Source organism: Lissotriton helveticus, chromosome 12, assembly GCF_964261635.1.
Source record: "Lissotriton helveticus chromosome 12, aLisHel1.1, whole genome shotgun sequence".
Taxonomy (NCBI): Eukaryota; Metazoa; Chordata; class Amphibia; order Caudata; family Salamandridae; genus Lissotriton; species Lissotriton helveticus.
In genome coordinates, this window is record NC_136073.1 from 602539450 (window position 1) to 602565181 (window position 25732).

The 25732-nt window shown below is 44.4% G+C and overlaps 1 protein-coding gene across 1 annotated transcript in view; it reads right to left on the reverse strand.

Moving 5' to 3' along the window:
- Positions 1-3815, reverse strand: part of LOC144798550 (NACHT, LRR and PYD domains-containing protein 3-like) — a 925301-nt gene extending 921486 nt beyond the window's left edge. Inside the window, exon 1 of the mRNA XM_078669484.1 lies at positions 3656-3815. The gene's annotated coding sequence lies outside the window, so the exon portion shown is untranslated. The remainder of the gene's footprint in view (positions 1-3655) is intronic.
- Positions 3816-25732: the final 21917 nt, after the last annotated feature.

A 25732-nucleotide genomic window follows, 5' to 3' on the forward strand; every position in this document is an offset into this window, starting at 1 on the left:
GGAATTGTCACCATCCACAAAGAAACCTTTGAGTGCCCCACCACCACTACAGACGACACCACCCGATCATGGAACACCTCAACTTCCAACTCCAAACCAATGGCAAAACCACCATCAGAGGCACCCTCACCTCAAGACCTCCAGGACCTCGCCCCAGCTTCTGCGACTCCATCCCAGAATTAATCGCCCTGCTCACCATGGACTCCAAACACTACATATCTCTCGGTGACTTCAACTTTCACCTCGACTACGTCAACATTTTGAACCTCCTCAAAAGCATGAACATCATTTTCACTCAACTAGTCACCGACCCCACACACATCGCAGGACACACACTCCACTCCACCTTCTCGGCCAGAGTTAAGCACAGCCATGTCTCTGGGCTCACCTGAATAGACCATGCCATCGTCCACATCTCCATCACAGGATCCTCCGGCATGGCCCCAAGCCACCCAGCACCTCACACACAGTTGGGACAAAGTATCAGAAGGCCAGTGGATTGACGCCCTCAACACTTCTAGCTATGACGCCACAACCAACAGGCTGTCATAACATAAGTATTTGTGAAGCGCACGTTCACCCAGAGGTCTCTTAGCGCTGAATAACAGATGTTTTTGTTACCCAACTCAACGGTACCCATTTTATCGACCTCAGATGGATGAAAGGCTGAGTGGACCCGACAGGGTTTGAACCTGTGACCATGAGGTCAAACACAGGCCCCTGCAATGGACGCATTAGTCCACTGAGCCACCAGACCTGTCAATAACTTTTCTGCCTGGATCACCAGTTCTGCTGGCAGAGATGCCCCCATTAAGCCCACCAAACTAAAGAGATCCTCCAAACAGGCCACTTTGGGCCATGGAACTGAGAACCACTAACAGCAACTGCAAACAACTTGAACGGAAATGGCGCACAAGCAAGCAGCACACAGACTGAGCCACATTTAAGACATCCCTCAACCAATACCACCATCTCCTGAAAGAGACAAGAAGCAGTGCCCTTGTCGACCACATCAAAGCCAGTTTCAAACACAGCAAACACCTCTTTAACATAATCTAACCCTCATCTACTGAAAACATCATCACCCCTTCCCAGGAACTCTATGACACCCTGAAAGACTTTATCCACAACAAGATCTCCACCATCTACAAAAAACTTTAAACCACAACCCACTGTTGCCGACACCCTCAGCCTCCTCACCACCACAGTGGGAACTCTAACCACCTGTCCACCACATGGGACCAGCTTACCGCTCAAAAAACCACAGCCATCATGAATTTCATCCACTCAGGAGCACCCACGAACCCCTGTCCCCACCACAGCTTCAACCACAGGAGCAAGATGAGCAGCAAAAAGCTCACCACCATCTTCAACTCATCCATCACCACGGCCACCTTCCCCGAAGAATGGAAACACACAGAGTTCAAACCCCTTCTCAAGAAACTATGTGCCAAACCCAGCTAACTTAAAACCATCCATCCCATCTCTCTACTCCCCTTTCCTGCCAAAGTCCTCGAAAAAGTCATCAACTGCTAACTTTTGGAACACCTGGAGAAAAACAATCCTCTAGACTATTCCCAATCCGGATTCTTCACCAACCACAGTACCGAAACCATCCTGATTGTTGCCACTGATGACATGAGATCCCTCCTTGAACGGGGAGAAATGGCAGTCCTGATCCACCTCAACGTTTCAGCAGCGTTCAACACTGTATCCCACCACACTCTCCTCAAGAGGCTTCACCACATTGGTATCCACAGAGAAACCCTCAAATGGATGGCCTTCTTCCTCACTGGAAGAACCCAGAGAATCCGCCTATCACCTTTCAACTCGGACCCTAAGAAGATCACCTGTGGCGTCCAAGGCTCGTCTGTCAGCCCGACACTGTTCAACATCTACATGATCCACTTGGCCAACGTCGTCAGAACCCATGAACTAAACATCATGTTGTATGCCGATGACACTCCGCTCATCCTCTCGCTTTCAGAAGACCTCTCCACCACAGTTGCCAACTTGTGCAGATGCATGGCTACCGACACGGACTGGATGAAAGACAACTGCCTAAACCTCAACAGAAACAAAATGGAAGTGCTGATCTTCGTGAACAACACCTTCCTGTGGAACGATGCCTCGTGGGCTTCTGAACTTGGACCCACACCCACTGATAGACCATGCCTGCAGTCTTGGCATTATCCTAGACAGCAAGCTCTACATGAAAAGCCATATCAACTCAGTCTCCTCAGCCTGCTTCCTTCCTCTTCACATGCTCTGTAAGAGCTTCAAATGACTCCCCATCAACAGCAGACGAACCATCACTTAAGCCCTTGTCACCAGCCAGCTGGACTATGGCAATGCACACTACATAGGACTCACCTTGCACCTCCTGAAGAGACTGCAGGCCATAGAGAATTCAGCAAGCAGACTCATCACCACTCAAAGAGAACCCACATCACCCCCACCCTAGGAAGCTCCACTGGCTCCCCATTCCCAAGAGATGTCAATTCAAGATGCTGATCCACACCTACAAAGCCCTACACAACTAAGGACCAGTGTACCAAAACCACTGCCTGAACTTCCACCAACCCTCTAGACAACTGCACTCCACCTCTCTCTCTCTGTCAGTCTGCGCATCCACCGAAGCAACAGTGGAGGACGCTCAGTCGAGGACGCTCCTTCTCCTACTTGCTGAGAAGGCCTGGAACGCCCCACCCCCTTCACCTCTGGACCTCATCCTCTGTTGGAAGTCCGGTAAGGACTCAAGACTTGTCTGTTCAACAGACACCTCCCTAACAGAAGGGTTCTCAGCGCCTGGATACTCTCATGGGTGAATAGTTGCACTTTACAAGTCCTGTTTGATTGATTGATTTTCCAGCAATTCGAATAATCGGCCATCTGTTGCATAATCTGCAGAAATCACCGAAAATAAATGTTTCTGGTTCGGGTGCTGTATGTAATTACTTCCTATTGAATTTTTGCACCTTTTAGGTGGATTGTATTCAAAACCCGCTTGCCTACAATTTATGAAAGTGTTCTTGAGGAGTGTTAGATCAATACTCTTACCAAAGAGTAAGGTTTGCCTCCCACACCACAAAAGTATCGCAATATTTCATACAGATTGTCTGAAGGTTCAGCCAAATTAAGTGCACATTGCGCTTTAAAATACAATTCTGGGCTATGCTTTTTCCCCCGAAAAGTTCTCAGGGGAGAGCCTTACGGAACGGACTAAAAGTTGGTCTGGCTTGCTTCACTCTGTTTGGATCGGTATGGTATGTACGCCTCTCCATGTTCCCAGTTTACCAGCCACCACTTCTTAGGGTTTTTTTTTACGTTGTTCATTAGCAACAAACAAACGCACACATAAGGTAAAAGAACGTCAGTAAATGTGGACAGGATCATCATAACAGAAAGGTGTTGGTAACGTAATCGTGCCAGAGCTTGCACGATGAATATGGAAAACATGAAGAATAAAGGAGACAGCATTTCCTTTTAGCAAACTACTTTCACTTTCTCTTTCACAGTAACAAGACGTACATTTATAGCAATTTTCATTTACCTGGGAAATCTGCGACAGTTAGCACTGTAAAATCGTGTTTTTTTTAGTAACCTACTCAATCCTGACCACCGTTTTCTGATCATGTTGTAAATAGTTTCTTACCTCGCGGATCCCTCTGCTTGTCACCTTCTCCCCTCTTAGCAATGAGGAAACGTAAAGAACAGAAAAGCAGCGCTCTTTGTGCGAGTGGAAAGTCACGGGGCAAACTCCACCCAGATAGTGAAGCGGACAGGTAGAGCCTGTTATGGCTCACGCGATGGACGTACAGCACTTCATGCACGCGACATTTTTAACGTGAACAAACGTCAGAACCAGAAGGGTCGTATTACACACACAGGATTATAAAGTGAATTACCATGCTTGATCAAACCGTGGTTGAATTTCACCATCATCGAATGTTTGTTAATGAAAAACACTCAGATAAACAACACCTGAATGCAAAGGTAGTTAACTTACTTAAGATCATGAAGTAAAAAGTACAATGCGAGTCAAAATCAGCCCAGATGCAGATGTAGCTCAGAAGCTCTGCTGTCCACATTCCAGTAAGAGGAGTATATAAAAGAGTACTGAAGAAGCTATAGCCCGCCGACGTGTTTGTCACTTACAGTAATCCACTCTCCGTGCAGATAGGAGGGCGCTGCATCACAGCCTGGTGCCAGCACACATGAACAATACCACACACGAACTCCAATTAATGAAGAGGCTTCTTCAGTTATCAGCCATCATGGCTGCCAGGTCACCCGGCGCAGCTGCTAGTTTGTACGAGTTGTGTGAGTGCCCCCCCCCCCCAGGAGTGCATACTAAGGGATGTGAGAGTGCTGTCAGTATTAATGCTTTTCTTCTCACCATACGGGCTTCAACAATCAACACTGCATTGTAATTGAGGTCATGGGTGAAGGAAGACATGCGCTGTACCTACTAAACCACAAATAAGTCATACTCTTGAAACGAGGCAGCAACAGTTGTTCCTCGACAGAGGCCTCTTGCTTCGGTTGTTAGCGTGGACAATGCGCTTTTCCTAATGAGGCTGCCAAAGATTGAGCTGAACATTAATAAGCCAAAGTGCGTCTTTATTTACTTGTAAGAACCCCTGCTTAGTGACCACGGGCAGGCCGCACCCACCCATCCACATTGATCACATCGTGTGCACAACAGGTTGTGTTTAGCATTGACCCCAAGCACCAATTACGTTAGTTACAGTCTCAACCTCCGCCCCAGGGCTCCATCTCTGGCTTGAAATGAATGGCAGCCACTTCCAGCAGCATTCAGCTGATTTCAGTACAGGTGCGCCAGATCCGAAAACCCTCCAGATCATCTCCGTGCAGGCGTGCACACATGTGTAGTGCCCCACAGCAGCAAACAGCCCTTCATATTCATTCTCTTCCCATTGTCACCGAGTTCACATGTAAAACCTCTTCCTGTTACTTGTCAAAGAGGACCCCTGAATATGTCAGAGTTCACACAATATAAGCCCTTCCTATTGCGTTTGTCAGATCATTTAAAATGTAAACCCCTTCCTCCTGTATTTGCCATGTAAAGCTAATTCCTGCTCTATTTGTTAAGAAAGGGCCTGATTTATTCATTCATAATTTCTTTATTTCGACAGTGTGTTTGTCATAAAAGAGCAGTTACAGATGTATACATTTAAAAATGCTAAAACAAGAGTAAAAATTGACCAATAAGCATTTAATTAAAACTAATGCCTTAACGGTGCTAAAGTGCATGATAAATAAATAAGCAAAACCCAGCACAAAGTAGGGCACATCAACCCCCAGGTGGTCCAGTCACAGTCATAGATCTAGTCTTTAGGGGGTTGCAACAGAGACCTCCTCTTAAACCACATTGCTGCTAGAAACTTTGTTACAGCGAACACAACAACCGGGGAAAGATCGGACTTAAGAACCCTGAAGGCTTGGGCACAGTGTGTTAATCCCAGGTTTTTGCATAACGGGACATACCAACTCCTCCTTGGAGTGGCATAGGCAGGGCAAAAAAAGATCACATAAACCTCACTTTCAAGACTAGCAGTACATCCTGGACAACTCCCAGAGGATGAAATGGTCCATTTCGAAGTCAGCGCTCTAATTGGCACGGAACCATGACGCCACTGAAAAAAAAGCTTTCTCGACATAGTGGGGCTAATCTCATCCAGGACTTGCTCAAAGAGATAGTTATCCTTGATTACTAGGAACATAGCTGTTAATGATCCCATGTCCATGGTAGATAGTAAGTGTGCCCTTTTGTTTTCCCGGAACAGATTAACCAGCTGCTCTCTCGAAATGCCAGCCAATGCCTGCTCCGGGTCAGTCCACAGTGCCTCAAGGTCTAGATTCAAAAGTTCCCCTCTGACGTACCTAAGCTAAGATAGTTTAGCAGCATTAGGTAGTCACAAGATCTCAGATAACTCTCCCCTATAGACACTCAACTCTGGGGTAACCCAGAGCCGCCTCCAAAAAGTTAATGGTCTTAGGGCCAGATCTTCTTCTAATGGCCGGATCCCCAAGTCAAGGCTAAGAGGAACCAGGGGGTGCTTGGTGGTAAAGCTACCAGCTGCCTGAGAAACCTATTCTCTGCAACTGCAATCCCCGGCACAGGCTTAACCACTTGGATGCTATGAGATGAACACCATTTCAATGTAATTTTCATTGAAATGAATGGGAACTCCATGACGAGTTACCCTTGTCATTAGCATCCAAGTCCCAAAGCTCGGCCCCGCAAGTCACTGCCCCACACGCTCTTAGTTTGTAAATTTCAAGAGGGGGGCCAAGCGGCTTAAAAGCAGATTTATTCAGTAGTTTCACAATGCCCCCTGCTATCTGGGTCAGCTTGAGTTGTGATCTTACTTGATGGTGTGCCCAATTAAATGATTCATTGAGGGTCAGGCAAAGATAGTCGAAGGTATACACCCTGTCAAGGCTTACTCCCTCAATGACAGGGTTTGGACGTGTTTTGGCAGGTGGATTAAAAATCATAAATTTGGTTTTGGTGGTGTTGATTTCAAGTCTGCGCTCCTGACAAAAAGAAACAAAACCGTCCAGGACTCGCTGGATACCCATCGGTGTTTTTGATAAGAGCAGGGTATCGTCCGCGAACATGATCGCCGGAATCCTAGACCCCGCAAGCTTCGGGGCATCGGTATCCGCGACGGATGCCAGATGCTCAATTACCCCGTTGACATAGAGGCAGAACAGGGTCGGTGCCAAGACACAACCCTGTCTAACCCCCCGGCCAACGGGGAATCGAGCTGTTAGAGACCCAGCACAGCCACTTCTGACCTGGGCATAATTTCCTGCATGGAGGGGAATCAGGATATTTAAGAGTGGGGGTGGGATCCCTAGTTCGCCCAACACAGTCCACAGCTTCCGACGGGGAACTAAGTCGAAAGCTGCGCGTAGATCTACAAAGACTGTATAAAGTGCACCCCCACCAGCCTTCACAACCTTCCAAAAAAACATATTAAGACGGAAAATTTAGTCTGTTGTAGAGACATTCCTTCGAAAGCCAGCTTGGTAAGGGCTCAGGGTACAATGTTCCTCTGTCCAGTCTAAGATACGATTTAAGATTAATCTAGCAAAAAGTTTTTGGGGCACATCGATGGGCTAATTGGCCTGTAGTTGGCCGGGAGCACAGGCGATCCCTTCTTAAAGATAGGGACAATGTCTGCCCCCAGCCAAGTATCAGGCACCGACATGCCTCCCCATATGGCATTAAAAATAAATGCTAGATAAGATGCCCAGACCCGTGGTTCATGTTTAAGAAGGTCCCCAGGGACTCTGTCCAGACCCGGAGCCTTCCCAGAAGATAGACTCATGATGGCCATTTCCACCTCCCCAACAGAAAATTCACTCCCTTCAGAACCATCATGGGGAGTTGACACTGATGCCTGCCACTCAGGGATATCACAGTCCTTGTCTCCCTGATATAACTTCCCAAAGTGATCCTCCCAAACCTCAGCGGCAATGTTGGGTGCCACGGCCACCACGGGATCAACTGATCCTGTATTTACAATTTGCCAGAAATTGCGGGGGTCTTTCACTGCCAGTGATTGAACCAATTTCACCCAGTGATCGACCTCCCACTCTTTCTTTGCATGGTGGATCAGATACCGGTAGGCTGACCCTTTTAATTTAATTTGGTCCCTGCTTCTGTTCTGCTTCAAGGCATGGATAAGTTCGGTTTTTGCCCTCCTACACGCCTGGTTAAACCAGGAGGGTTTTCTGCCTGGCCTGATCCCGCTTCCCGCAGGATTAAAAATCCCTGCAAGGCTAGCTATCAGAGCCTGATATAGCACCCCCAGTTCGTCGAGCAGAGAAGGGGAAGTACCCCTAGTAAGCAGAGAACTAACTGCTTCTAATGCCTCAACTACGTGACCGTAGATCTCTGACAACAAGTCTGGGCGAGTCACTACTTTGTCCCACCTAATCCTTCTCCTATTGCTCGACAATGTTGCTCTGTTGACCAGCCCACTCTCACACCGAGGTGTAGGGATGAAAATAGCAGGGGAGTGGAGGCATAAGATCAGAGCGTTGTGATCGCTATCACCTCGGTCCTCCACCCTAAACCCCTTCACCTTAGGCCATGCCTTGGTCTCAACAAAAATGTAGTCCAGGCGCGACTCTTGTCCACTCTTGTTGTAGGTGCACCTGGCTGGGATATCCGGAGATACCCGACCATTGCACGCCCTAATAGAGTGGGCTAGGGTTAGGGAAAGCAATTGAACATTCAAAGGGGACCAGGATTTTGGTGATGGGCCCACCACCCGAGGGATTTTCCAATAATGATCCTCTTCCAGTATCAGACCATCTAACTGGTCCACCAAGGGATCAAAATGTGAATTGAAATCGCCACCTATGACAATCATTGCACCCTGCGGGACCTTATCTAAGTGCCTGGAAAGCTCGTCAATTGTTTTTGACTCTGCCGCAATGTTCACAGGCCTAGAATAGACATTAATAATAACCAATTTAGACATATTAGGCCACTCCAAAAGAGTACTTTGTATGTCATCTGAGTCGGTAATCAGAGTCTTAGCAGTACAGCCTAAGTCAACTTTCAACCAAGTTGTTAGACCCCCTGACAGCCTTCCCCTCCCTCCCCACTTTGCAGGAACAAAAAAGGAGACAAAACCAGAACGGAATACCTTCTCTCTTGCCCAGGTTTCCTGGAAGAGGCAGATGGCATTGTCATCGATGAATGAACCCCAGTCTGGGCATGCCAATTTATTTGCTAGCCCGGCGATGTTCCATGACAGAATTTGAAGTGTCGATTTGTCTGTACAATCCCCTGGGTCGGCCATGGTGGGTCCTCAGTACAACATGTGGATGCCCTCGGGATTGGATTGTTAGTTGAGGGCCCACACAAGGATTCCTGGACCCCCATTAGATCTTCGGCTATGGGGGTAGGCTCTGACAGGTCGCTTTGCTGGATAGTGAGAAGACCACTGGTAGGCGAACCCCCCACACTACTCTGCATTTGGAGTCAATCTACCTGATCCAGGATAGAATACCTATTCTCATGTAGATAGGTGGTTAGCGGCACAGGGGCAACAAGGTGAGATGGCCCTGGTCCGCCATACCATCTTGGGCGTGCCATCCTGGTCCAGCCATCCTCCCTCTCTCTGCCCGCTACTTCACTCTTTGGAGGATAGAAGATTGCCAAGGGTCGAGTCTGGACAGAGGTATTCCCTACATGCCCCACCCAGTTATAGATATGGGAGACAATACCCTCATCCCTAAAGTTAACCAAGATACAGTCCCCATTTATATTCTTTACAGTGGGTCCCACCCATGGGACCCTTCTAACCATCACTATTTCAGCTGGTAAATGTGGTGGAAGGGGCCTGTGTATATTTAACCAGTTGATAACTTTGTTCTTTAGGGAAAGAAAGTCTCAGGTGAGGCCCCAGTATGCTCCGGAACACCAGTAAGTACCACTACCAAAGGAGCAGCCGCAGGCGGTATATTAACAATCTGACTCCATTTCAGGTTAGTACCCTCAATTGTAGGCCCAGCCTTTCTGTGGTTGCTCATATCCTTAGTCCTAACGGAGATAGGCCTATCTACACCAACCGCTACGGGGGGGGCATTTAGTTTATCCATACTACCGCCGGAGTTGGACCTGGCATCTCTAGCCATTGCTGGGACGACGGTAGGGGTAGTTGGTTTGTCACTGTTTGGTGCTTGGTTGGCGACCCTAGGTGCCATTGTCCCTTGCATTATGTTTCCTTTAGGCCTATGAGTACAAGTGGCTGAGCTAAAGTTTTTCAGCAACTCCCCGGATGTCTTTTCCAACTTTTTTAGAGTGGATTCGATAAAGCTAAGTCTATCCAACAGGGGTTTCAGGAGGGTTTTGAGCGTGTTACCCAGGGCCAACAGAGAGTCACCTCCACCCTCCCGTGCTGGGTCGCCAAAACTAAATATAGTGGGTTGCGTTAGCGAGTGTAACTCCGGTACTAGGATAGGATGATTCTGAGTTACAGTATTGGACTCCCTATTATCTTGCAAATCTGAGGGGAGATTTACTTCTGCTCTGATGTCTAATTTAGCCTTTCCCCCCCCCTTCGCCTGTGTGGGCCGCTTCCTTTTTTGAATAGCACCTTCCCTTATGCCCCGTGATTGAGAATTCGTAGTAACCACCCTATCACTTGGGACCACAATAGGCACACTGGGGATAGTAGGAGGTGGAAGTATCTCTGGGATAGGAGATAGTGAGACTCTAGCCCCCCCGAGCAACTCTCAGGATCCTGCAGTACTGCACTGATAGCTTGGTCAATGCTCTCCAAAACCTCGTCTGCAGAGCCCCCCTCCCTATCAGGCGTCCTAGCACTAGCTATCAGTCCAAGTGATTATCTTCTAGCGCTATCTATACCTAGAGATAAGCGTTTCTCCACCACATTCAGTTCATTGTCCAATATCGAACTGGCCCTAATTAAAAAATTGTCCAGAGTACCTGCAACCGCAGTGCTGGAAGCAGTGGCTTTACTTCTCGTCTCACGAGTCGCCATGTCCTCGTCGGAATCAGCGTCTCGTGTCCACAGGTAAATAGTCCTTAGAAGTCCTGGGAACAGTTAACGACAGGGGAGATAACCCGGTCCGGTCTTGCCCGGTCTGTAACGGGCTAGAAGAAAACAAGTTACTTACCTGTAACTTTGGTTCCCCAGTATTGGTAACTTTCATAGATTCCCATGCTTTGTATCATTCCCCGTCGTCGGAATGGGAGTCTCGGTAACAAAAATACCATAGCTGTAGGTACAAAAGACCAGGAAAAAGGCCTAGGCCTTATTCCCCTTTTGTAGCATATCACCCTCTTTGTGTAAAAGAGACCAAACTTAGCCCTCAGCCAATCAGAAGTGCCTCACCCCTCAGAACCTTCCTGAAGGAACCTCAGAGCCTCAGATTTTCGTAGCCGTTGTGTACTTAGACACCATATCTGTTGTAGGCTGAGCTTTCCTCGGGGAGGTGGGTGGGTGCATGGGAATCTATGAAAGTTACCAATACTGGGGAACCAAAGTTACAGGTAAGTAACTTGTTTTCTTACCCCAGGATTGGAACTTTCATAGATTCCCATGCTTTGTATCAGAGTAGTAAGCAGTTAGTAACAAAACCACATTTTGCATCATCACAATATAGCAATAGGCAACATGACATAAAGATACAAAATGTGAAAGATGGAAGGTGGGAAAGAAAGGAAAGCTCACCAATCATTGGAAGAGGTTCCTCAGGACAGCCTGTCCTACTGCCACATCATCTTGTTGTAAGGACTCCAAGCAGTAATGCCTGGTAAAAGTGTGCATGCTGCTCCAGGTAGCAGCTCTGCAAATGTCTTTGATCTGGACCCCTGCGAAGAGGGCTGTAGTAGAAGCCACAGATCTCGTGGAATGTGCTCGAACCCTCCCAGTCAGAGGTTTGCCTGCAGCAGTGTGACAATGCAGAATGGCACTCGTGATCCATCTAGAAATGCCTTGCTTGGAAAGAGGAAGGCCCTTGCTTGGACCCCCGAAGGCAACAAATAACTGAGAGGTTCTCCGAAAACTCTTCGTACGCTCCAAGTAGAATTTCAAACACCGTTGCACATCGAGGGAATGCAATGTCCTCTCTGCTGGTGTAGCCGGTTGAGGAAAGAACGCCTTCAGAATGACTGGTTCATTCAAGTGGAAGTCCAAGGGGACTTTAGGCATTAACCTCGGATTCGTTCTCATGATGACAGTGTTTCTCTTGAATTGAAGGAAAGGTTCTTGGATAGTCAAGGCCTGCAATTCTCCAACACGCCTAGCCGACGTGAGAGCGAGGAGGAGAGCCAATTTCCATGAAAGGTATTTCATGTCAGAACGATGGATCGGTTCAAACGGGCCCTTCATAAGTTGAGAAAGGACTAGATTCAGATGCCATGTTTGAGGAGGTGGTCTTACTGGTGGATAAACTCTGAACAATCCTTTTAGAAATTGTTTGATAATTCTGGCGGACCACAAGGAGGGTCCAGAGCCAGTCCTCCTGAACCTCGATATTGCCGCCAAATGGACCTTAACTGATGAATGAGCTAGTCCCGACTTGGCCAAGGACAGCAGATAAGGAAGGATCTGGTGCGGCTTGGAAGCGAAAGGATCAATGCCTTCTTTCGTGCACCAGCAACAAAATCTCTTCCACTTAAGACGGTAAGTCTTGTTCGTAGAAGGAGCTCTTGCCTGAGAAAGGACCTCCTTAATCTCACTTGAAATGGGTAGATTCATAAATTCTCGCTGCTCAGGAGCCATGCAGTCAGGTGTAGTGACTGCGGATCTGGGTGCCAAACTTGTCCCTCGGACATCGTGAGGAGATCTGGAAGAACCTCCAAAGGAAGAGGAGGGGCTATCGAGAGCAGATGGAGTTCCGTGAACCAGAACTGCGTCGACCAAGCAGGGGCTTTAAGGATCATCCTGCACGGCTCCACCGGGATCAGAGGTATGGGAGGAAAAGCATAGACAAATGTCCTCGACCATGCTATCGAAAGCGCACTCCCCAGAGAATCTCGATGGGGAAGCCTGCTTGCGTAAGACCGGCATTTCTTGTTGGTCGGAGTGGCAAAAAGATCGATCTCTGGTCTGCCCCACTGGCTGAAGACCTCCTCCAAGATTCTCTGATTCAATTCCCATTCGTGGCTGACTGAGGATGACCTGCTCAGTCTGTCGGCTTTTTCGTTGAGGACGCCCGGCAAGTGTTCTGCTCTCAGCAAAACCCTCTGAAGAATCGCCCATTCCCAGATCAGTTGGGCCTCTTGCGACAATGGACGAGATCTGGTTCCCCCTTCCTTGTTCACATAGTGCATGGCCGTGGTGTTGTCCGTCCTGATGAGCACATGCGAACCTTTCAGGCGAGGAAGAAAAGCTTGCAGAGCCAGTCGAATTGCCCGTAACTCTAACAGGTTGATGTGGAGGCGTTTCTCCTGGGGCGACCAATGACCGCTGACATGCAGGTCTTGTATCACTGCCCCCCAACCCTCCAATGACGCGTCCGTTGTTATCACCTGCGGAGACGGGTCGCTTGCGAAGGATAGACCTTGGGACAAGTTGACCTGATTTGTCCACCATAAAGCTGCTTCCTTCATGCTTGGAGTGATCATCACTCTGTCTTCGAATGAACCGTGGACCTGCTGCCACTGGTTGTCTAGTTTCTCCTGCAGAGGGCAGACCCTGATGCAGAGTTCTGGCCAGGGACCAGGGTTCGATTCCCGCCTCGGCGGGGTCTCGGGCTCAATTTCCTCGGACCTGTTAATTCGGATGTAGGACGTTACAACGCATACTTTTACAACGCCTACCTTTACAACGCGGTTTTTACAACGCATACCATTACAACGCATAATGCTTTTAGGCGCTGGATAGTGAATAGTTTAATTTACTATTCCAACTCCTGTCTCCGTGGATAGTAGGGAAGGTTATTGGATAGTAAATTAACCTATTCCCTATCCTAGAGCGCCCCCCAGAGCAATGCGTTGTAATAGTTTGCGTTGTAAAAGTTGCGTTGTAATGGTAGGTCGTTGTAAAAGTTTTGTTGTAAAGGTTGTTTACCTGTTAATTCTCGCCTCGGTGCCTATTCTAATCACGGGCCCCACGCTGCAACTCTGGGCAATAGCTTGCTTCGCCTCCACACCGGCCCCAACAGCGCTAAGGATGCCTGGCTTCACCCTGGGGGTGCCCAGGAGTGGACACTTCACAGGGAAAGCCAGGAGGGGTTCCACAGCGGTATGAGTATCAGCGCCAGGAAGCCGCATAGGCGACACCGCAAAGTGACCGTCTGGTGACAGTGCGCTCTATAAGTACCATGACATTTACATTTACAATTATGTGGATTTAACCGCAGCTTTTGACTGTGTTTCACATTCAAGGCTGTGGTCAATCTTAACAGAACTGGGTGTAGACCCACCGATAATATCCTTCCTACGTGAGTTGTATTCGGAAGCATCGGCCAGGGTGAGATTTGGGGTGAACGGTGAGCTTACTCCCCCCTTTGCGGTCACCAAGGGAGTCAGACAGGGATGTGTTCTGGCTCCTTTTTTATTTAACCTCTACACGAACGGTCTTGAGAAGGCCATGCTAGAGGGGAGTCAGGACTTACCAGCTATCGCCCGTCGTCCCATTCCTGCGTTACTTTATGCAAATGATGCGGTGATTATGGCGCGAACCCCATTACAACTCCAGATCCAATTAAACTCCTACTGCAAATTTATGGCCTCACTGGACCTTAAGGTCAATATTAAAAAAACCTTTGCTATGCATTTTGGTAAAAAAACAGCCAAGAAAAAATCAATACTTATTGAAGAAGCTAAGTTGGACTGCACCAAGACCTACCCATACTTAGGTATTTTATTTGATAACACTTCTTCTTGGAAACCGGCCATTGTTAGTAGGCATCTCTTATTCCTGAGAGCTACTTCTGCCCTTATTGCCTTTGCGCGTAAAATAGGGAAGCCTCCCCCAAAAGAACTTATGCAAATATACTATGCAAAATGTTATAGTGTAGCTGTTTACGGTGCTGGGGTGTGGGGCCACGTACCCGTGGACATCTTACAGAGGGTAGAGAACAATTTTATTCGTTTCTGGCTGGCCGTCCCACAGTGCTCTCTAACGTTTGCTTGTCATACCGAATTGGGCATGGATTACATTGCTGATCATATTAAAATTCAGCCAATATTACTATGGCACCGTATTTGGTCAACGGAGCAGTGTAGTCTAACACGTGCACTAATCTCAGACTGTTTGGGCCTAGACAACTGGTCAGATATTCCGTGGCTGTCCTTTGTACACAACTTCCTTAAGGATTTGGATCTTTCTATATATTTTAAAGAACCGTCTATTTTATCTACTATTACAAGAAAGACCTTGAGAATGTTATGTTTGTCACATTTAAGGGAATTACGTATAGCCCAAGAAATTAATAAAGCTTCAAGCCAACAAATTTTAACTATTCAATGTACTCAGGGCATTCAACCGTATCTCACCTTTTGTCTGACCAGCTTCGAAAAATATTTGTTGACACGGTTTAGGCTCAATATGTTTTTCCGTTTGGTTACATTCCCAAAGAGACAAGATTGGTCCACTTCAATTACCCGGTGTCCTTGTGATGGTATTTCTGAACAGTCCACTATCCATGTATTTCTGTTCTGCAAATTTTATGAATCACCTCGCAAGCGTTGGATTATTCCAATATTGTTATCCCAGGGTTTGCGAAGATGCCGCCCAGCTCTTATGGCGTTACAACATCTAGAATCAGTATCAAATGCTAAATGCATAGCTATGTTTCTTAAAAACTGTTTGAAAATTCGTTGCAAACATGATTGTAGTTCCAGTGTTTTATTAATTCCTATCGCTGAAAACTGAAGTGTGTATAGCAATTATGTCTGGTATTATACAAGTATTCGGCGGAATTTTTTTTTACCTAGCAATTCTAGTTACGAAAGACTTTACTCTGTTAAACGTAAATACAATGTTTAATTCTATTTTTATTGTATTCTTACGACCGTGTATGAAATTGTATATTATGATTGTCGCTTTTATGATTTTATGTTTGTTTTAAAATCGAATAAAGCTTTCTACTACTACAGTGTAGGTGTACTGCTATTGATAATAGAGGAATGTTACTCTAGAGCTTTGGGTATTACCGATGCTATTCAGTAGCTTTGCGGTCATTATAAAATTATATTTATCTGGTTTAAGTAAAATAATGCTTTTATCTAAACCAACCCTGACTTCTTTGATAGCAATATGCAAGTCACAACGAAGATGTTAAACAAGGGGATAGTAAGTTGATCAAATTCATACCTGATGTATGTTAAGAGATCTCCAAGAACGGGGGGAGATTGCTTCAATAACAAATTCTATTGCACAAATAATGTGTCAATGGATAGCCCTGTAAACACAGATACAGCACTCTTCAGTTTATTTATACCATCAGTCGCTCTATAAGGATTCGAATGAGATAGCGATATTATATGACTACTTACCCAAAAATAATACATTTATAACCGCCTCTAAGCGTAATTAAAGGAGACTGGTGAGACTCGCGTAGAACCGGTAACAGACCCAGGGAGCCGGGACCCTGCAAAGCAGACCAGAAAATAATGTGAGTTCATAATTGTACAAATTCGCAGCGATGGCAGTCAATGAACTTCACATAGCGGAAAGATACCGGCACTCGTTCTGTTAGAGGTGGCTTACCGTGCAGTATCCGGGTGTATTCACTCGAGGTGTGTGGTGATCAAAGTCAGCGCTATATACTATTGCATTTCTCAGATCGTTCACAAAATAAAGCCCCTTCCTACTTGTATTTGACATGGGTTAACATCATACAAAGTCCCTTCTCGCGTAATCAGTTAGGACTCCAAACTAGGAGTTGTTTTCACAGTGCCTTTTTGCAGTTCACTTTCTTCTCTCTCAAGTTTTGATCTTGCCATGAAATGTTTTTTAATCCAGGGCAAATCCTTTTTCTTGATTTAGTCAGACGCCCTGAATAGGGCTTGACTTCCAAACTTCTCGAAGGAGACTAAGATAGTGCAACCACAGACTTGAGAGGCCTTTATCCATGGAAAGACAATCTCTTATGAATGTCTTGTTCAACTTCAAATTAGAAACTGACCAGATTTTGAACCGCCTCACTATTCGGGAAAGGACTAGCTTATATGAAAAAAATTCAAGACCCACTTCTTCATGTATAATAAAAGTGGAGGCTGATTGTGGGTGGAGACAGCAGCCTCCTAATAAAATATTTTTTCACTAACTGTGTCCCACTGTAGTCCTAATAATCCCAAAGATCACTTCCATAACTTTGAATTGTCACGCATTTGGCTTGATATATTTTCACCACGGCCTCATTCGATCTTGCTCGCAAAGTCAAATACAGAGGCCACTGATCTGGCCATCAAATTTTGCTTGACCTTTCTTTGGGCAGCCCATGTTCCTCTCCCATCAAAAATAACTTCTAGGTAAGGGAAGCTGCCAATTTGGTTAACAAAAGCGCAAGTGGACTTAATTGATTACTAACTCAAATCTACCTACTCTTTTTTATGCTTGAACACCTACTCTAACTGGTGATGCTCTAGAAGATAGGCAACCTTCCATAATTTGATAACTTCAATAAGCGATGAGTTAGCCCCACTAGAACAACCTAATAACAAGTGTAAAGCCAAACCCCACCAAGCACCTTGGTACACTCCCACTTTAGCTCAACTACATCTCCAGTGTAAACAACTAGAAGGCAAGTGGAGAAAAGCTTATGACCCAGCAGACCAAAACTCTTTTAAATTAAGCAGGAAAAAATACCACACACATATTAAATCAGAAAAAAAGAGTACTGCTCCAACAAAATCTTTGAGGCACACCATGATCAGAAAACTATTTTTACTATTATAAAGTCCTTCACCAACCCTAAAACATTGAGTAGGGAAATCACCCCATCACAGACCTTATGTGACCAGATTTCAGTCTTCTGCGAGGAAAAATCCAAAATATACAAACAGATTTTATTACAATTCCCTCGCAGAACTTGGACTTAGAGCATGATCTTGCACACACTGGTCCTTTATTCCAGGCCTGTGAAATAGTTTCACTGCTTTTACTTGTTTTCAGAGGCAATATGGGCGCCGCTGTGCTGGCGGTGTGAGTTCCCGAGTCCTCCGCTCCTGGTCAGAAAAGGAAGGAAAAGAGAAAGTCCTACCCTGGGACATAGGACCCGTTATGAATTCCCGATGCTATTTACTGCTGGGCATTGAGCTATCGAGGAAAAGCCTGAATCGAACAGGGTGACTGCGTTTTTTCTGATCCCGGTATCAGCGTCTCAGTGCTGGCGTTGCAAGGACCCGCCTCCCTATGGTTCACCGGTTGCTGTTACTCTCTGGAACGCTAAACGAACCGTTTCAGGCTTGGCATTTTCTTTTTTACCGGCTCAGACTTTCGCGGGGCGGCAGCTGTTGTAAAATGCCCCCAAAGCCCCCAAATCCTCTGAAACCGCCCGTCACAAGGAGGGCAAAAACGAAGACCGTGGAGACTACCGAGGCTGTTTTGGATGCAGATGTTGCTGGCGCTGGCTCTGCGCAAGACACTCAGTCAGCTGGTGAGTCAGCTATCATGCAGCAGACATTATCTCATAAAAAAGGTGTTGAGCGTTCTAATAAAAATATTATGCTTTCTCAAACTGTGCCAGCTTTGTTTGAGAAGCAGTCAATTAGAAACGCGCGACCTCAGCGTGATGAAACTGCACTCACAGCTTTGGAGACAGACCCAGACTTAATAATTAACGGCAGCAGCACTGTAACTATAACAATTCACGAAAACCCCCCTCAAGAGGTTCTGAATAATCCATCTGAAACGCTTGAAGCAGTGCAAACGCTTGAGCCCGCTTCCGAATCTGAATTCACAGTAAATGGCATTCTGGGAACTGTAGTTCCCAGACTGTCTCTCGGTGTAACCAATGAAACTTTGGCTGGTGTTTCTAATGTATCTGGACTGATTTCTGTGGTGGAGACAGCCAAATCCTCTAGTGAAGACTTTATTGATACACAAGAAATCACTGATACATTTTTCTCAATGTCCGATCATACGTCAGATGAAAGCATAGACAGAGACTGGGTGGATTATCCAGATGATAGCAGCATCGATGAGGAATCAAGGTTTAGTGAGACTTCTCCAGGATCAGCTATCACGGTTAAAAAACACAGACCCAGGAAGTCACATGCTATGAGGAATAAACCCAAGGACTTTATTGATCCTTTATTTGAGAATCTGCCTCAACCCAGCTCTTTAGAAGAGCATGTACAACGTGAGGAGTCCGATCAGGAAGTCACATTAACCATGATCTATCAGACAATGATTTCACATAGATCTGAAATAAAAAACGAGATTGCATGCACTCAGGCCACCTGTCGCAAGGTTCAGAACGCTGTTAGGCGTGTTACTAAAATTTGTACGGACATCTCTAACAGGGTTTCTGAGGCAGAGACAAGAATATCTACTCTTGAAGACGAGGTTGCTGCACAGAAATTAGAACTTTCTTCTGTCAAAGCTCAACGCGACAATATTAGTTTTAAACTTACTGAGTTACAAAATCAATCTCGGAGAAATAACTTGCGGGTTTTAGGGATCCCGGAAAATTTAGGGGTATCTGATACACGGAATTTTGTTTGGGAATTATTCTCCGAGGCATTCCCTGAACTCACCACATGGGATTGGGCTGTAGTGGTTGAACGAGCGCACCGCTTTCCATTCTATCAATAAAGATAGACAGAGGGAAGGCGATCTTCCAAGAGCAATATTGGTTAGATTTAGTAATTTCCAAGCTAGGGAAGCTGTTTTTGGTCTGGCAAGACCAGACAAGAAGCGGACTGCAAAGGGGTGTAACTTTTTTGTTAGGCCTGATTTTTGCCAGGCAACTGTGTCTAAACAGTGGCATCTTAGGCAGCTGATCTTTGGATTTCAAGAGAAGGGTGCTGTAGTGTATCTACAAAATCCAGCCAAATTAAAAGTTATTGCTAAGGGTCAAACAACATTTTTTTCCCGGAAATTGATGGAAAAGAATACCTAACTACTTTGTGAAAAAAAACAAAAAACAATGTATGGAAAAAGTGATGTTTTCTTACATGCTTACATGTAAGTATTAACAATAGTAGAATGATAGCATGGTTAGGTCTGGTTAAATTGATTGATTATTATAGATATCCTTTTTCTCTTTCTGACCTGGAAAGGAGGGGGGGAGGGCACTCAGTGTGTTCGGGGACTAATAGTCCTTGTGCCTCATATGGTGGGTTGGGTAGGGTGGTGGGGAAGGAGCCGGGGTGGGGTGTGGGCGAAGAGGTGGTTCTGGGGGGGGGGGGGGGGGGGGGAAGGGTGTAAATCAGCAACAGTTGTTATTGAGCATTGGTTTATCAGGGCCGCCTTTAATTTGCTTTCGAATTTGAATTCTTCTACTAGATATGATACGAAAATGAAAATGAAAATCGTATTTGTATTACTATACATGGGTATTGTTGATTTACAAAATGGATAGGAAAGTGAGGGTTTGTACGCTGAATGTTAATGGTCTTAATGATGCAAAGAAGAAAGGAATCTAGATTAAAATGATACAATTGTTGCAAATAGATATTCTTTGTCTTCAGGAAACACATGTTGCCTGGGAAAAAAAGGACTGGTTAAAAAATCTGGGTCTAGATCTATTAATATGTTCTAAACAAACAGGGATTAAGAAGGGTATCGCTATTTTTATGCGGCGAGATTCAGGTATATGTCTTAAAACCCTAGCAGATAAATGGGGGCGATGGGGACTGGCAGAACTTCGGATATTTCAAAATAGGTTTACGATTTGCACAATTTATGGCCCAAATCTAGATGACTCTGAGCTGTTGAATTTTTTTAATTTAGAGCTTGCTTTATGGAGTCAGCCCATTATTCTTTGTGGGTATTTTAATATTCACATTGAAGCCGGATGCGATATCAGGCAAAGTAAGGAATACCTAGGGTATAAACCCCGGATTTATAAAGCTCTTCGTAATCTTGTGTTGGATAATGGCCTTATAGATGGCTGGCACACGTTATGCCCTAAGGATCCTGGATATAGCTTTTTCTCTGTCCCCCATCGGAAATTTGTTCAGCTTGATTATTTTTTTGTTTCCCAATATTTTATTGATAAAACACAGATTGAAATTCTCTCTAAACTACTGTCAGACCATAATATGTTACTATTAAATATTCGACTTCCTTCTATTAGAGAAGGGTCTAAAATGCAATGGTGATTCCAAAGAAATCTATTATTTGAGGATGATTATCTTGTATACATGACCAAAATTATTCAAGAATTTTTTCGGATTAATAATAATACTGCCTCTATTCCAATTGTTTGGGACACATTTAAATCCATAGTTAGGGGGGAAACTCTCAATTACTCGAATTTTCAGCAAAAAACTAAACGAAATGAATTTAAAAGTGACTGTGATATCGTTTTGAAAGCAGAGATAAAATTAGCAGAAAATATTAAATCTAGGCGGAACTTTGAAGAAGCTCAATTAGACTTATCCATTAAACGTAGTATAGTTTATTCCCACGTAGCTGATCAGGTTGCGTCTAAGTTTAGACAATATAGAACAGAAAGATACGAATTAGGCGAACAAACAGGTAAAATATTAGCTCAGAGATTACGCCAAAAGGCAGTATATAATGAAATCTTGAGAATTCGTGATGTAAATGAGATTCTCAGGACTTCTAAAGGGGAGATATTAGAAGCATTCAGGGAGTTTTATCAGTCGCTATACCATCAGTCCGATGATGTTTTAGACATAGGAATCGTTCAATATTTGCAAAATTTAGATAACGCTGGATTATTAGAAGATCAGAAGAGCATATTGTCTGCTCCCATTGTATGGGAGGAAATAGAAGCAGCAATTTTGGGCTTGGCAGCTGGGAAGGCAATGGGACCGGACAATTTGCCTTTAGAATTTTATCGTGTATTCAGGAATCTCCTTAAGTCCGAGATGCTTAAAGTATTTCAACAAGCCTTTTTAGGTAATCCCCCTGACTCTTGCTCGCTAGCTACCATAGTTATTTTCAAAAAGAAAGGGAAGGCTGACAAGGAGCTAGGGTCATACAGACCCATCTCCCTTTTCACTGCTGATAGCAAAAAAAAATCAAAAATTCTTGCAAACAGACTGAATGATTTTATGCCGACCCTTGTTTCAGCGAGACAACATGGATTTATCCTGAAGCGAGACACCACAGACCATGTTAAAAAAATTATAACACTTTTGGACTGGGCGCAGGCTACGGAATCCCAGGTTGCAGTGGCCCTGTTGGACGCTGAAAAAGCGTTTGACAGGGTCGTCTGGAGGTTCCTGTGGGCTATAATGGTCGGGAAGGGATTCCCTAAGGAATATATTACGGCTATAAAAGCGCTATATCTTCACCCGAAGGCCGTTATCCGGCTATCAGACACACTATCAGAGAGTTTTATGATAACAAGGGGGACAAGGCAAGGATGTCCTTGTTCCCCCTTGTTGTTTGCCCTGTATATAGAATCCTATCTTAATAAATTAGAAAAGGATGTCAATATTACTCCAGTTTCTATTCTACAAAATGATTTAAAGTATTTTCGTATGCAGATGACGTCGCTATCACCACCTCGGACATCAGGCGTGCTCTCCCTAAAATAATTGATTTAGCTAGTGAATTTGGAAATCTTTCGGGCTATAAGTTAAACATTACTAAAACACAGATAATTCACTCAGAAAAGGGCCACCCTAATGATATTGTCATTGACACAGAAGCACATTATCTTGGGATTATAATATCACCCAAAGTAGATGATATAGTGCGTCTCAACATAGAACAGGTGTTAAGATCTGCAAATAGAACCCTAGAAAGGTTAAATAATTTACACATTTTTCACTTTATGGTCGTACCAATATTTTAAAAATGACGATTTTTCCTAAATTTTGAACTTATTTCGTACTATACCCCTTTTGTTTTCATCTTCTTATTTTTCCAAAATAGACAAAATGTTATCTAGATTTCTCTGGGGTTATCATCGATCCAGAAGGGCTCTCACATGGTGTACTCTCCCAAGAATGAAGGGCGGCTGGGGGATCCCCAATTTCCGGCTCTAATACTGGGCTATTTTACTCAGATATATGGGCATACTTATTTTTCCAGATATAGGACTGGAAGAATCGGCTAGCCCATCGATTTATGGAATGCTTTGGGGAAGAAGTTCATCAATGTTTAGTAAAGATATTAGAGCCTGCTATTATAAAAAAACGAAATTTAAAATCATGATAACGGCCTTGATAATATGGAAGCAGATAAAAAAGAAATTTCTTCGTTGCGGTGATCTAAATTTCCATACTCCGATCCGTAACAATCGTATGCTACCCGCTATTTTTCAAGACCAAATCATGAATAGATGGTATGCAGCTGGGATTCGGTTATTATGAGACCTATACCAGGGCAGTCGAGTAGCTTCTTTCGCTGTCTTACAACAGGAATATAATTTATCTAAAAATGATTTTTTTAAATATCTTCAAGTCTGAAGTTTTTTAGAATCTAAGGGTCTCCTTGATAACCCAATAATGATTAAAAATAAAATTTTGGAAACTAGTAGAAGGGTAAAGAAAATCGGTACAGTATATCAAATGGAAGATGATTTGTCCTTGGTTGAAATGAAGTGGCAAAGGAAACTTGAAACAGATAATGTTGATTTATCCCGATCAATTGAATGATCAATTAATATGTTATTTAATGGCCCATTACAAAGCCAACACTTTATGGCTATTTTTGATTTATATTATTCTCCTGCTCAGCTGGCTAAATGGAAAGTTAGAAATGGGGATAGGTGTAAGCGATGTGATTTTGTAGCTGCTGACTCTATACATATGTTTTTAACTGCCCGAAACTTTTTCAATTTATTACAGATGTTCAATTTTTTTTAAATAATAGTCTAGGGATTGATGTACAATTGTCAGCTGAAATGATCATTTTTGGGATGCAAACGAATCAAATTGGAAAAAGGCCAGCAGCTGAAGAAGGATTTTTATTTATCTGTATGGCAATTTATCGTTTCTGTATAACCTCTCGCTGGCTAGACCCCGAGCCACCAGTATTCAATCATTGGCAAGCGAAATTACTTTCCATTTATCAATTAGAAATGGCAATGTATAGATCAAAAGGTAAAAAAAAGAAAAAATTTGGGCAAAATGTATGGGCTTTTATCTCAAATTGGGTCTGATTTTGTATTGTTTTTGGGTTATTATATCCGGGTAATCTGAAGTATATACCTTTTTCCTTTTTTTTCTGTTCTTGATATCCTTTCTGTATTTTGTCAATATACAACTGATTGCTGGAATAAAAATTGCAATTAAAAAAAAATGCTTTTACTCGATCAGTCAGCTGCATTTGAGACCATCTCTCATGACATCCTCCTCGCACGTTTAAAGAATAGCAGCATTTCAAACACAGCAATGGCCTGGATTAGACCCTTCCTTACTAATCGTAGACAATCAGTGGGCCTAGGAACGTTCCTCTCCTCCGAATGTTCTTTTACATAAGGCGTACCACAGGGCTCCTCTCTCAGCCCTTTGTTATTCAACACATAAATGGCCTCTCATCTCCTTGATATCCTCTTTTGATATCGAAGTAACATCTTACGCTGACGATACACAATTGATCTTATACTGGACAAAGATTCCACTAAGGCACAATCTAACTTTAAACTATGCCTAACAGAGGTCAAGCAGTGGATGAAGCTTAACCATCTCAGGTGTAATACAGATAAAACTGAGATCCTCCTGATAGGAAGGACAATCCTTTTAAGCAGAGTGTGTGGTGACTGGAAGACCCAGCAGTACCCCCAAATACTGTAGAAGTGGCAATAAACTTGGGAGTGAAATTCGATACTTCACTCTCCTTCCGACCACATGCCCTGACGGTGGCAGGAACTTCTTTTAATGTAATCAAAACACGTAAGAAATTATTAGACTTTATTCCTCTTACTGCGAGGGAGACAGTTGCAGTGGCACTTACCCTGTCATGACTAGACTACTGCAACAGCCTACTAGCAGGAGCAAATAAACAAGTACTTTAAGAGACTACAAGTGGTACAGCACGCGTCTGCTTGCCTAGTTCTAAAACTACAGCGTAGATCTTCCACCTCGGCGGCCCGTAAAACCCTCCACTGGCTACCTTTGCAAAGGAGAATCTTATTCAAGGTGCTTTTAATCACCTTTAGAGCATCCTTGAATCTAGGACCAATGTATCTGTCCATCAGATTCACCCCCTACACTACTGCCTGGAAACTCAGATCTTCATCTGCAAACTTTTTAAAGCCCCCCTGCTTTAAGTGCAAAACTAAAGGAGGAAAAAACGTAGCTGCATTAGGAGCCAAATCCTAGAATCTTATGTCGATGCACCTAAGGTTGATCAAAACAGAAACCCATTTCAGAAAGGCTCTGAAGACCTGGATATTTGGATCCTCAGATGAATTTTGCTCATCACTCATATACTGCCCTCTCTTGTCCAACTTGACTTTCTCCTGCATAGTACCAGGATGCTCCTTTCGGAGTGACAGCTGCGCTCCACAAATACCTATTCAAATTCAAACTCCAATTTAACCCAAAAGATTTTCTTATGTGGATTCTTCAGTTGTCCAATCACCATAGTATGGGATTTGGAGTAAATGATATCCATGTCAAGCGACATCATAAACTCTGTGAATGAGGTCAAGAGCCCACTGTGGTTCTGGCTAGCAAAACAGTATCATCTGCAATATTTGTGCTGGAATTTGCAATGCTCCAACCCGAGGTATGTCCTTGGTCATGCTACAAAGAACGGGGCTCAGATTATTGATATACAGGGTGAACAATAGCGGGGCCAAAATACAGCCCTACCTTACCCCTTTGTATATTTTATAGGTGCTGTTGATGACCCACCACAATTACTGACTGTAGCAGTTAGATCTAGATGGAGCTTGTGTAAAACACTCACCAAGCTCCTATCAACGCCTATATCTTTTAGCTTTGCCCACAATTTTGCTCTATTAACTCAGTCAAAGGCAGATAAGAGATCCATGAAGGCTACCTTTTTTAGCCACTGTATACTTTCCCATTATCAGATGCAAATTTAAGCACTGATCAATTGTCCCTTTTCCCCGCCTAAATCCACACAGGAAAGGAGAGATATAT